This window comes from Cryptotermes secundus, unplaced genomic scaffold (genome assembly GCF_002891405.2).
Source record: "Cryptotermes secundus unplaced genomic scaffold, Csec_1.0 scaffold142, whole genome shotgun sequence".
Taxonomy (NCBI): domain Eukaryota; kingdom Metazoa; phylum Arthropoda; class Insecta; order Blattodea; family Kalotermitidae; genus Cryptotermes; species Cryptotermes secundus.
In genome coordinates, this window is record NW_019743148.1 from 1,149 (window position 1) to 11,862 (window position 10,714).

Sequence of the window (10,714 nt, forward strand, 5' to 3'; positions counted from 1 at the left end):
CAATGCAACTCAAAAACCCGAAGCTAACAGTATGAAACCACCATGCTCCATAGCAGAAACCATTCTAACTTGCTTCACAGACATTAATATTTATCATTCATCACAACATCTATCTCCATGGTGTCACATATTTATTATCTGCTCATCACAAGACAAACAAAATTATCAGGAAGATATTTAAACCTAAGAAGGGTCACATCTCAGACAGAGCATTGCCTATCATAGAACAATTAATTTCATTCCATGATCACACACTAATAATTATCTTAATAATCCTTACAGTAGTAGCCTACATAATAACCACATTAACCCTCAATAAAAACATCAACCGATTTGTACTAGAAGGCCAAATAATCGAAGTGGCATGAACAATCATCCCAGCAATTATTTTAATTTTTATTGCAATACCGTCTTTACGACTACTTTACCTTATAGATGAAATCCATGAGCCAGCACTAACTCTTAAAGTAATTGGACACCAATGATATTGAAGATATGAATACTCAGATTTTATTAAAGTAGAATTTGACTCATACATAAAAACCAAAGACAGAGAAAATAACACATTTCGCTTATTGGACACAGATAACCACACTGTACTTCCAATAAATTCATTCATCCGAATCATCGTCACAGCAGCCGACGTACTACACTCATGAACAGTTCCAAGACTAGGAATCAAAACAGACGCCACACCAGGACGACTCAATCAATGTAGATTCCTTATTAACCATCCCGGCTTATTTTACGGACAGTGTTCAGAAATCTGCGGAGCAAACCACAGCTTTATACCAATTGTAGTTGAGAGAGTTAACACTAACACATTTATTAACTGAGCATCAAGTGTAAGAGAATCATCAGATGACTGCAAGCAAGTAGTGGTCTCTTAAACCATCAAATAGTAAATTAGCAACTACTTCTGATGAAAAGAGATAGTTAATAAATAACACTGGCATGTCAAGCCAAAATAGCTCCCAAGAGCACCCTTTTAATGCCACAGATAATACCAATAAGATGATTAAGATTGTTCATTATGTTCTCAGTCACTCTAATTTTATTCGCAACACTAAATTACTACACAATAAGCCCAAAAACCAAAACGAGAAGAAAAAAAGAAAGACCCTCAAAGAAAATAATAGCCTGAAAATAATAAGAAATCTATTCTCAGTGTTTGATCCTTCAACAAGAAACTTCAATTTATCTTTAAACTGAATTAGAACTTTCCTAGGACTAATCCTCATCCCAATAAGAATATGATTAGTCCCTTCTCGATACCCGCTATTGTGAAACACACTATTAACAAAACTACACAACGAATTCAAAACCCTGCTAGGGGAGAAAAAAATCAATAAAGGAAGAACCTTCCTATTTGTCTCCTTATTCTCGCTAATCCTATTTAACAACTTCTTAGGGTTATTCCCATATGTATTCACTAGAACAAGACATCTAACCATACATTAACACTAGCCCTACCTTTATGAGTAAGATTTATGGTATTTGGTTGAATCAACAACACAAACCATATATTCGAACACCTAGTTCCACAAGGAACACCAACACCCCTAATACCGTTTATAGTTTGTATCGAAACAATCAGAAACATTATCCGACCAGGAACACTAGCAGTCCGATTAACAGCAAACATAATTGCAGGGCACCTCTTGTTAACCTTACTAGGAAATAACGGACCAACAATCACACAGTCTCTTCTAGGTGTGCTAATTATTGCATAAATCCTACTCCTAATCTTAGAATCGGCCATAGCTGTAATCCAATCATATGTATTTGCAGTCCTAAGAACTTTATACTCTAGAGAAGTAAATTAATGACAAGACACAGAAATCACCCATTCCATTTAGTGGAACAAAGACCCTGACCGCTAACGGGCGCTATTGGGGCCATGGTAACAATATCGGGCATAATCAAATGATTCCATCAATATAACCAAGAGCTGCTAACATTAGGGGGATTAATCATAATCCTAACCATAATTCAATGATGACGAGATATCATATGAGAAGGAACATATCAAGGCCTACACACCAAGAAAGTGACCAAAGGGTTGCGCTGGGGTATAATCCTATTTATCATCTCAGAGGTATTCTTCTTCATTTCATTTTTCTGGGCATTTTTCCACAGAAGACTATCACCCACTATCGAACTAGGTTCAACTTGGCCCCCAACTGGAATCCTACCTTTTAACCCCCTACAAATCCCCTTACTAAACACAGCAATCCTTCTCACATCAGGAGTAACAGTCACATGAGCCCACCACGGGCTCCTAGAAAATAACTACACACAAAGAATGCAGGGACTATTCTTCACAGTAATCCTAGGAATTTATTTCACAATCCTTCAAGCATATGAATACCTAGAAGCCTCCTTCACAATTGCAGACTCAAGCTACGGGTCCACCTTCTTCGTAGCCACAGGATTCCATGGCCTACATGTAATTATCGGAACCACGTTCCTCCTAACATGCCTACTACGTCAAATAAACCTGCATTTCTCATCAAACCACCACTTCGGATTCGAAGCAGCCGCATGATATTGGCACTCTGTAGATGTAGTGTGATTGTTCTTATACATTTCAATTTACTGATGAGGAAGATAAAATAAACCTATCTAATATAATAAGTATAATTGACTTCCAATCAAGATGTTTGTATTAACAAGATAAGTAATTATAATAATCACAATTGCAGTAACGCTAGCCTTAACAATAACAACAACCATTATAATCCTAACCTCTGCACTATCTAAAAAAAATATCACCATTTGAGTGTGGGTTTGACCCAAAAAGATCCGCACGACTACCTTTCTCGTTGCGATTCTTCCTTATTGCTGTAATCTTCCTAATCTTCGATGTAGAAATTGCTCTACTACTACCAATAACCATAGTAATACTATCATCGAACATAAAATATTGAATAACAGTAAGATCTATCTTCTTACTAATCTTAATTATTGGTCTATACCATGAGTGAAACCAAGGGGCCCTAGAATGAGCCAACTAGGGGTTGTAGTTAAATATAACATTTGGGTTGCATCCAAAAAGTACTATAAAGTCTTCCTCATTAAAAGCAAGAAGTGAAATATCACAATCAGTTTCGACCTGATTAAATTGGTAAGAAATTACCCTTACTTTAATTAATCGAAACCAAAAAGAGGTATACCATTGTTAATGGTAAAACTGAACCAGAAAGTTCCGATTAAGGAAATGTGAGGGTCAAATGAAAGCTGCTAACTTATCATTCTAGCGGTTAAACTCCGTTTACATTTCTATTTATGTAGTTTAACAAAAACACTACATTTTCACTGTAGAAATAAAGGGACTTTCATAAATACCACCTGAAGGAATATAAACCTCAATAACATCTTCAATGTTATACTCTAAATATAAGATATTCAAGTAAATAATAAATATCAAGACGATAACCCATATAACAAAAAACATTAAAAACAACCTCAAATTATTATATTGCCATCACTGATTAATCTTACCTAAGAACATCATAAATCAATATATACCCTGGCCTCCTAAGCGCTCCGTCCACCCAAAATCAGAAACCCTCAAAGAATGGCCTAACAATAAAGGAGAAAAAGACACCCCATAAGTAGAAAAATAAGGCATAAACCATACTGAACCAGAAAATACTACGCACCTATAACAAGAAAAAGAAACTAATGAACTCCCCAAATTAAACCTAGATAATTCATAACCAATTCAACCACCTAACAAACTAACAGAAATAGCCAAAAACCTCAAATAAAAGGGAAGACAAATCATACCAGGTACATGAAAGATTGTTCATCTCAACAATCTCCCACCAAAAACAGCAACCAACATCAAACCAACCATGCCGCACAATATCATAAAACCAGCATCACCGATGTTGTAGAAAGAAGACAGATTAAAATCACCAAAAAAAAAAAACATAATAAAACAAACGGAAAGAATAACAAACAGTCAGCCCTGTAGAAACAAAAAATAATAAAAACCCAACCAAATTAATATATCCAAAATAAGATCCTTAGAATAAAACCCTGCAAGAAACGGTATGCCGCACAAAGCAAAACTAGAAACACCCAAACAAACCGAAGTAAAAGGCATTTGAATTGATAAATTACCCATAAAACGAATATCTTGAGAGTCCTTCACGGTATGAATAATAACACCCGCACACATAAAAAGTAAAGCCTTAAACAAAGCATGTGTTAACAAATGAAAAAAAGCTATACTAACAAGCCCAATAGAAACAGCACTAATTATTAAACCCAACTGTCTTAAAGTAGACAAAGCAATAATCCTCCTCAAATCATATTCAAAATTAGCCCCCAACCCCGCCATAAATATCGTTAAACCGGAGACAACAAGAAGAAAGATACACAACCAATCGCCAAAGGCAGGTCTAAAACGAATCAAAAGATAAACTCCAGCAGTAACCAAGGTAGAAGAATGCACTAAAGCAGAAACCGGAGTCGGAGCAGCTATAGCAGCCGGCAATCAAGAAGAAAAAGGAAGCTGAGCACTCCTAGTTATAGCAGCTAAAACAACCAACAAAGAAATTAAAGTCATCTCAAAAGAGCCTTTTAAAAAATCCAAATAATAAATATAATTCCAACTACCAAAATTAATCATTCAAGCAATAACCATCAGCAAAGCAACGTCCCCAATACGATTAGAAAGAACGGTTAATATACCAGCATTATAAGACTTCACATTCTGATAATAAATTGCCAAAAGGTAAGAGACTAGTCCAAGACCATCCCAACCTAACAAAATTCTAATTATATTAGGTCTAATAATAAAAAATATCATAGAAAGGACAAACATCAAAACCAACAAAATAAAACGCTTAATATTCAAATCACTGTGCATGTAATCATCTCTATACAACATAACCAAAGAAGAGATTAAAAAAACAAACCCCATAAAAATCAAAGACATTCAATCAAACAAAAAAGTTATAACAATTCTAACAGAATTTAATGTAATAATCTCCCACTAAATAAAATAAACCAAATCATTCAACACAAAATAGAGACCGCTAACAAATAAAAACACACGAGCAAAGAACAGAAAAATAAAACTAATAAAATAAATAGAAAAATAAAACATAAGCCCAAGGCAAGAAATGCATCACTGACCCCACAAATCAGAATTTTTATTGAAGTACTTAAGCAATTACAATCAAAGCATAACAACATCACTCCTCATAATAAAAAGATTTAATGGAAACCAATGAAGGAACAATAATAAAAACTCACGAGAATACCCTAAAGAACACGAATAAATACCAGAATAATAAACCCCGTGTTGTCTATAAGAAAAAAGATACAAAGTATAAGCAGCTCTGAAAAAAGACAAAACCACCAAAAACAATATACTAACCCAAGACCAAGAAACTAAACTATTAAGCAATCTAATTTCCCCCAAAAGATTCAAAGGAGGAGCAGCTATATTACAAGCACTCAATATAAATCACCAAAACGCTATTCTAGGCATAAAGCTCAACAAACCACGGCTAATCAATAAGCTACGACTGCCCGTTCGCTCATAAGAAATATTTGCCAAACAAAACAACCCAGAGGAACACAAACCATGCGCGACCATCAAAGCAAAAGAACCACAAACCCCTCAATATCTCAGAGTCATAATACCGCCAATAACAAGACCTATATGAGCAACAGAAGAGTAAGCAATCAACGATTTAAGATCCGTCTGACGTATACAAATTAAACTGACCAAAAACCCCCCTACTAATCTCACAGAAATCCAGACCAACCCAAAACCAAAAAACCTCGCCAAAATAGGAAAAACTCGTAAAAGACCATACCCCCTAACTTAAGCAAAACCCCTGCCAAAATCATTGAACCAGACACAGGGGCCTCCACATGAGCCTTAGGCAGCCACAAATGAACCAAAAATATAGGCATCCTAACTAAAAAGGCAAAAATTATACAAAAATACAAAAAGCCACTCAAGGCCCCCGCCCCAGACAAAACGAAAAAACTAGCAGAACGTAAAGAACTAAAAACAAAAAAAAAAAATCCCCACCAATAAGGGAAGGGAGGCCAATAACGTATAAAAGAGCAAATAAACCCCCACCTGAAGACGCTCTGGCTGATACCCTCAACCTAAAATAATAAAAACAGTGGGAATAAGACTACTCTCAAAGAAGATATAAAAAGAAAATAAACCCACTCTCCCAAAAGTACAAAATAAAAAAATAACTAACAAAACAACGAAAAATAAAAACAAGCCTGAATAATAAACAGAACGCAAAATAGGCTTTCTCGCCATGATCATCAAAACGCAAATCCAGAATCTTAACAAAATCAACCCATAAGAAAGACAGTCACAACCAAACATATAACTAAGGTTGCCCCAACCCATAAAACAAGGAAAGGCAAAAAAGAAAAAGAAAGAAACCATAAAAAATAAGCCATGAATCAACCACCAACCCCTAACCAAAAACACAAAGGGATTAAAAAAAGGAGGAAATAAAAACCTTAACATTGCAAGAGTCTATAAGACTGAAAAAAATCATTACCAAAGCCACGAATTTAGAAACCAAAATAGACAGGCCCAACAACCCCTCACACACAGAAAAAACCCAAAAAAGCATCACAAAATAAAGCTCATAATCATAATAACAAAGATAAGAATAAACAATAACAAAAAGAACTAAAACAATAAATTCTAATCTTAACAAAGTAGCCAACAAATACTTACGATTAGAAGAAAAAACCCAAATGCCACAAAAGAAAAGAAAAGAAAAATAAAGACGTGTTAACATTCTAATGATTTAATAATTTAACCAAAATATTGGTCTTGTAAACCAAAAATAAGTATAACCTTTTAAAACTTCAAGGGAAAGAACCTCTGTCCCCATCAGTAACCTCCAAAGTTAACATTTTAAAATTAAACTACCCCTTGAAATCAAAATACTAATAGCAGCAAGAGCCCTGTCGGGGATAATATTTACACAAATAAACCACCCCTTAGCCATAGGAATGTTATTGCTGATACAGACAATAATAATATGTCTAATCAGAGGCATAATACACCAAAGATTCTGATTTCAATACATCCTATTCATAGTTTTGTCGGAGGGATATTAGTACTATTTATCTACGTAGCAAGACTAGCATCAAACGAAATATTTGCACTATCGATAAAAATAACAACAGTATCAGCCGTAGCAATAATAATATCAACGATAATAAGAAATAAAATCCTCTCCGACAGAAGAGACTCAACAACACATAACACAACAAGAAACGAAATCGTACTAATAACAAGAAAACTATACAACCAACCAAGAGGGGCCATAACCATCTTAATAGCCCTATACCTACTAATAACATTAATTGTAGCAGTAAAAATTACTGATGTATCAAAAGGCCCTCTCCGACAAACAACATAAAATGAACAAACCCATACGAACCGCTCACCCCCTAATCAAAATTGCCAACGGAGCACTAATTGACCTTCCCACCCCAACCAATATTAGAACATGATGAAACTTCGGCTCCTTGCTAGGAGTCTGTCTCATCGCACAAATTGCTACAGGATTATTCCTCGCCATACACTACTGCCCTAACACAGAGGCCGCATTTTCCAGAGTAGCACACATTTGCCGAGACGTAAACTATGGATGAATCCTACGAACCATACACGCCAACGGAGCCTCAATATTCTTCATCTGCATTTACCTACACATCGGACGAAACATATACTATGGATCACACAAATTAGTACACACCTGATCGATTGGGGTACTAATTCTATTTACAACAATAGCAACAGCCTTCCTAGGATATGTCTTACCATGAGGACAAATATCTTTTTGAGGAGCAACAGTAATTACAAACCTACTATCAGCAGTACCTTATATCGGTACTATTTTAGTCCAATGAATATGAGGAGGTTTTGCAGTAGATAACGCCACACTAACACGATTCTTCGCCCTCCACTTCCTCATATCGTTTGTAATCGCAGCACTAGCAATAGTACATCTACTATTTCTGCACCAAACAGGGTCAAACAACCCCTTAGGGTTAAAAAGAGATACAGATAAAATCCCATTCCACCCATACTTCGTAACCAAAGACATCGTAGGCTTCATTATTCTATTTACAGCCCTGTCAACCTTGTCCCTAAAAGAACCCTACCTCCTTAGAGACCCAGACAACTTCATCCCAGCCAACCCTTTGGTGACCCCAGTATACATTCAACCAGAATGATACTTCCTATTTGCATATGCAATCCTACGATCAATCCCTAACAAACTGGGAGGAGTTATCGCCCTAGTAATATCCATCGCAATCCTATTCGCCCTGCCAGCCTACAAATCAAAATTTACAGGAACCCAATTCTACCCTACAAACCAACTAATATTTTGAATCATAACTAACACCATAATTCTACTAACATGAATCGGGGCCCGCCCAGTAGAGGACCCGTACATCATGACAGGGCAAGCCCTAACTGTAGCCTATTTCACATACTACATCATCACACCACTAAAAACAAAACACTGAGACCAACTAAATAAATAGTTATGAAGCTAAACAGAACAAGCATGTGTTTAGAAAGCACAAATAAAGGGGTTAAAACCCCCTAATAACTTACTGCAGTACTCAAAATAATACACATTAAAGGTGGGGGAAAAGAAACAACCTAACCCCCAGAAAAAACAACAAGAAATTTAAAGACAGAGGCAAAAACCCCCTTCATGCCAAATACATCAACCTATCATATCGAAACCGAGGTAACGTGCCCCGAACCCAAATAAACAAATAAGAAAGAAAAGAAAGCCTAATATAAAAGAAAAGAGAACTTAAATCACACCCTAAGAAACTAACACAAAACAACAATCTCATAAACAAAATACTCGCATACTCAGCAAGAAAAATCAAAGCAAACCCACCAGCACCGTACTCAATATTAAAACCAGAGACCAATTCAGACTCACCTTCAGCAAAATCAAAAGGAGTACGATTCGTTTCTGCCAAACAAGAAACAAATCAAACCAAAAAAAGAGGAAAAGCAAAAAAAATCAACCACAAATAAGATTGAAAATAATAAAAATTGATCAAATCATAACCACTAACCAAGAAAACAAAAGACAATAAAATCAAAGCTAAACTTACTTCATAAGAAATCGTTTGTGCCACAGAACGAAGACCCCCTAACAAAGAATAATTAGAATTAGAAGACCACCCAGCGATCATGACAGCATAAACACCTAAACTAGTACAACACAAAAAAAAATAACAAACCCAGCCCAAAGGAAATAAAACCTCTAAAATAAGGAATTAGTGCTCAAACCAACAAAGATAAAAATAAACTAAACACGGGAGAAAAATAATAGGACAAATAATTAGAAACCAAAGGAAAATACTTCTCCCTGGTAAAAAGCCTGATAGCATCACTAAAAGGCTGAAATAACCCCACAAAACCAACCCTATTAGGCCCCTTATGAATATGAACATAACCAAGAACCTTCCGCTCAAGAAGAACCAAGAAAGCAACCCCAACAAGAACAAGAACAATCAACAAAAGAAAAACAACTGCCAGAAAAAAAAAACACCCATCTCACTACCTGCGCTAACAAAAACACATAAATAGATTCTAAATCCACCGCACTTATCTGCCAAAATAGTAAATTAATAAACCTCAAATCAAGAAAATTATTTCAAACATCCAGTCCTCTCGTACTAAGAAATAAAAGAAAATTATAGATAGAAACCAACCTGGCTCACGCCGCTCTGAACTCAGATCATGTAAGATTTTAAAGGTCGAACAGACCTAATCAAAAATAATTTTAAAGCCTCTACACCAAAAATTCATCTCAATCCAACATCGAGGTCACAAACCCTTTCGTCAATAAGAACTCAAAAAAGATTATGCTGTTATCCCTAAGGTAATTTAATCTTATAATCAATAAAAAAGGATCAAAAAAGCACAAATAAGTGAAAGCACAAAAAAGAAGAGTTACACCTATCCTCTCATCGCCCCAACAAAATACAGTAACATCTAACATGAGCAAAACAAACCAAAGAAAATGCACTATATAAAACTCTATAGGGTCTTCTCGTCCCATAAAAAAATCTAGGTATTCTTACCCAAAAAACAAATTCAACAACCCTAAATTAAAGACAGCCAATGCCTCGTCAAACCATTCATACCAGCTCACAATTAAAAAGCTAATGATTATGCTACCTTTGCACAGCCAAAATACCGCAGCCCTTCAACAACTTTCAGCGGGCAGGTCATACTTCAAATCAACTAAAACAAGAAGAGATGTAAGATTTGAGGCTTTCATGGCGGTGACTATGAAGAAAGCAGTCTTCTGGGATTTGGCACCGTGTACAACGGATACAACAACCAGCAGATCTACATAGTTCTCAACCGTCGGCCCAACATCAGCCGGCCTGAAGACAAACCGGGCTCAGTCGCCTTCCTTCCCTATGTCGGGACCATATTCAACCGTATCAGCAGAGTGCTGTCCCGGCACAACATCAAAGCAGTGGGTCTGCCTCCATACAAATTATCCAATTTCCTCCGGCCGGTTAAAGACAGCCTGGGCCTAAGGACACCGGGTGTATACAGTATCCCATGCGAGTGCGGGAAGGTCTATATTGGGCAGACAGGCCGCTCCGTGGACACGAGGTTGAAGGAGCATCAGCGGCACATCCGTCT

General features: G+C 36.2%; 1 protein-coding gene and 2 pseudogenes across 2 annotated transcripts in view; 1 reads left to right on the plus strand and 2 right to left on the minus strand.

The window, feature by feature from the left end:
• Positions 1–535: 535 nt before the first annotated feature.
• Positions 536–10,714, minus strand: part of LOC111873765 (DNA repair protein RAD51 homolog 3) — a 32,567-nt gene continuing 22,388 nt past the window's right edge. For both annotated transcript variants that reach the window (XM_033755203.1, XM_023868711.2), the window contains one exon: positions 536–766. The gene's annotated coding sequence lies outside the window, so the exon portion shown is untranslated. The remainder of the gene's footprint in view (positions 767–10,714) is intronic.
• On the minus strand, positions 3,713–5,940 carry LOC111873745 (annotated as a pseudogene).
• On the plus strand, positions 7,435–8,550 carry LOC111873762 (annotated as a pseudogene).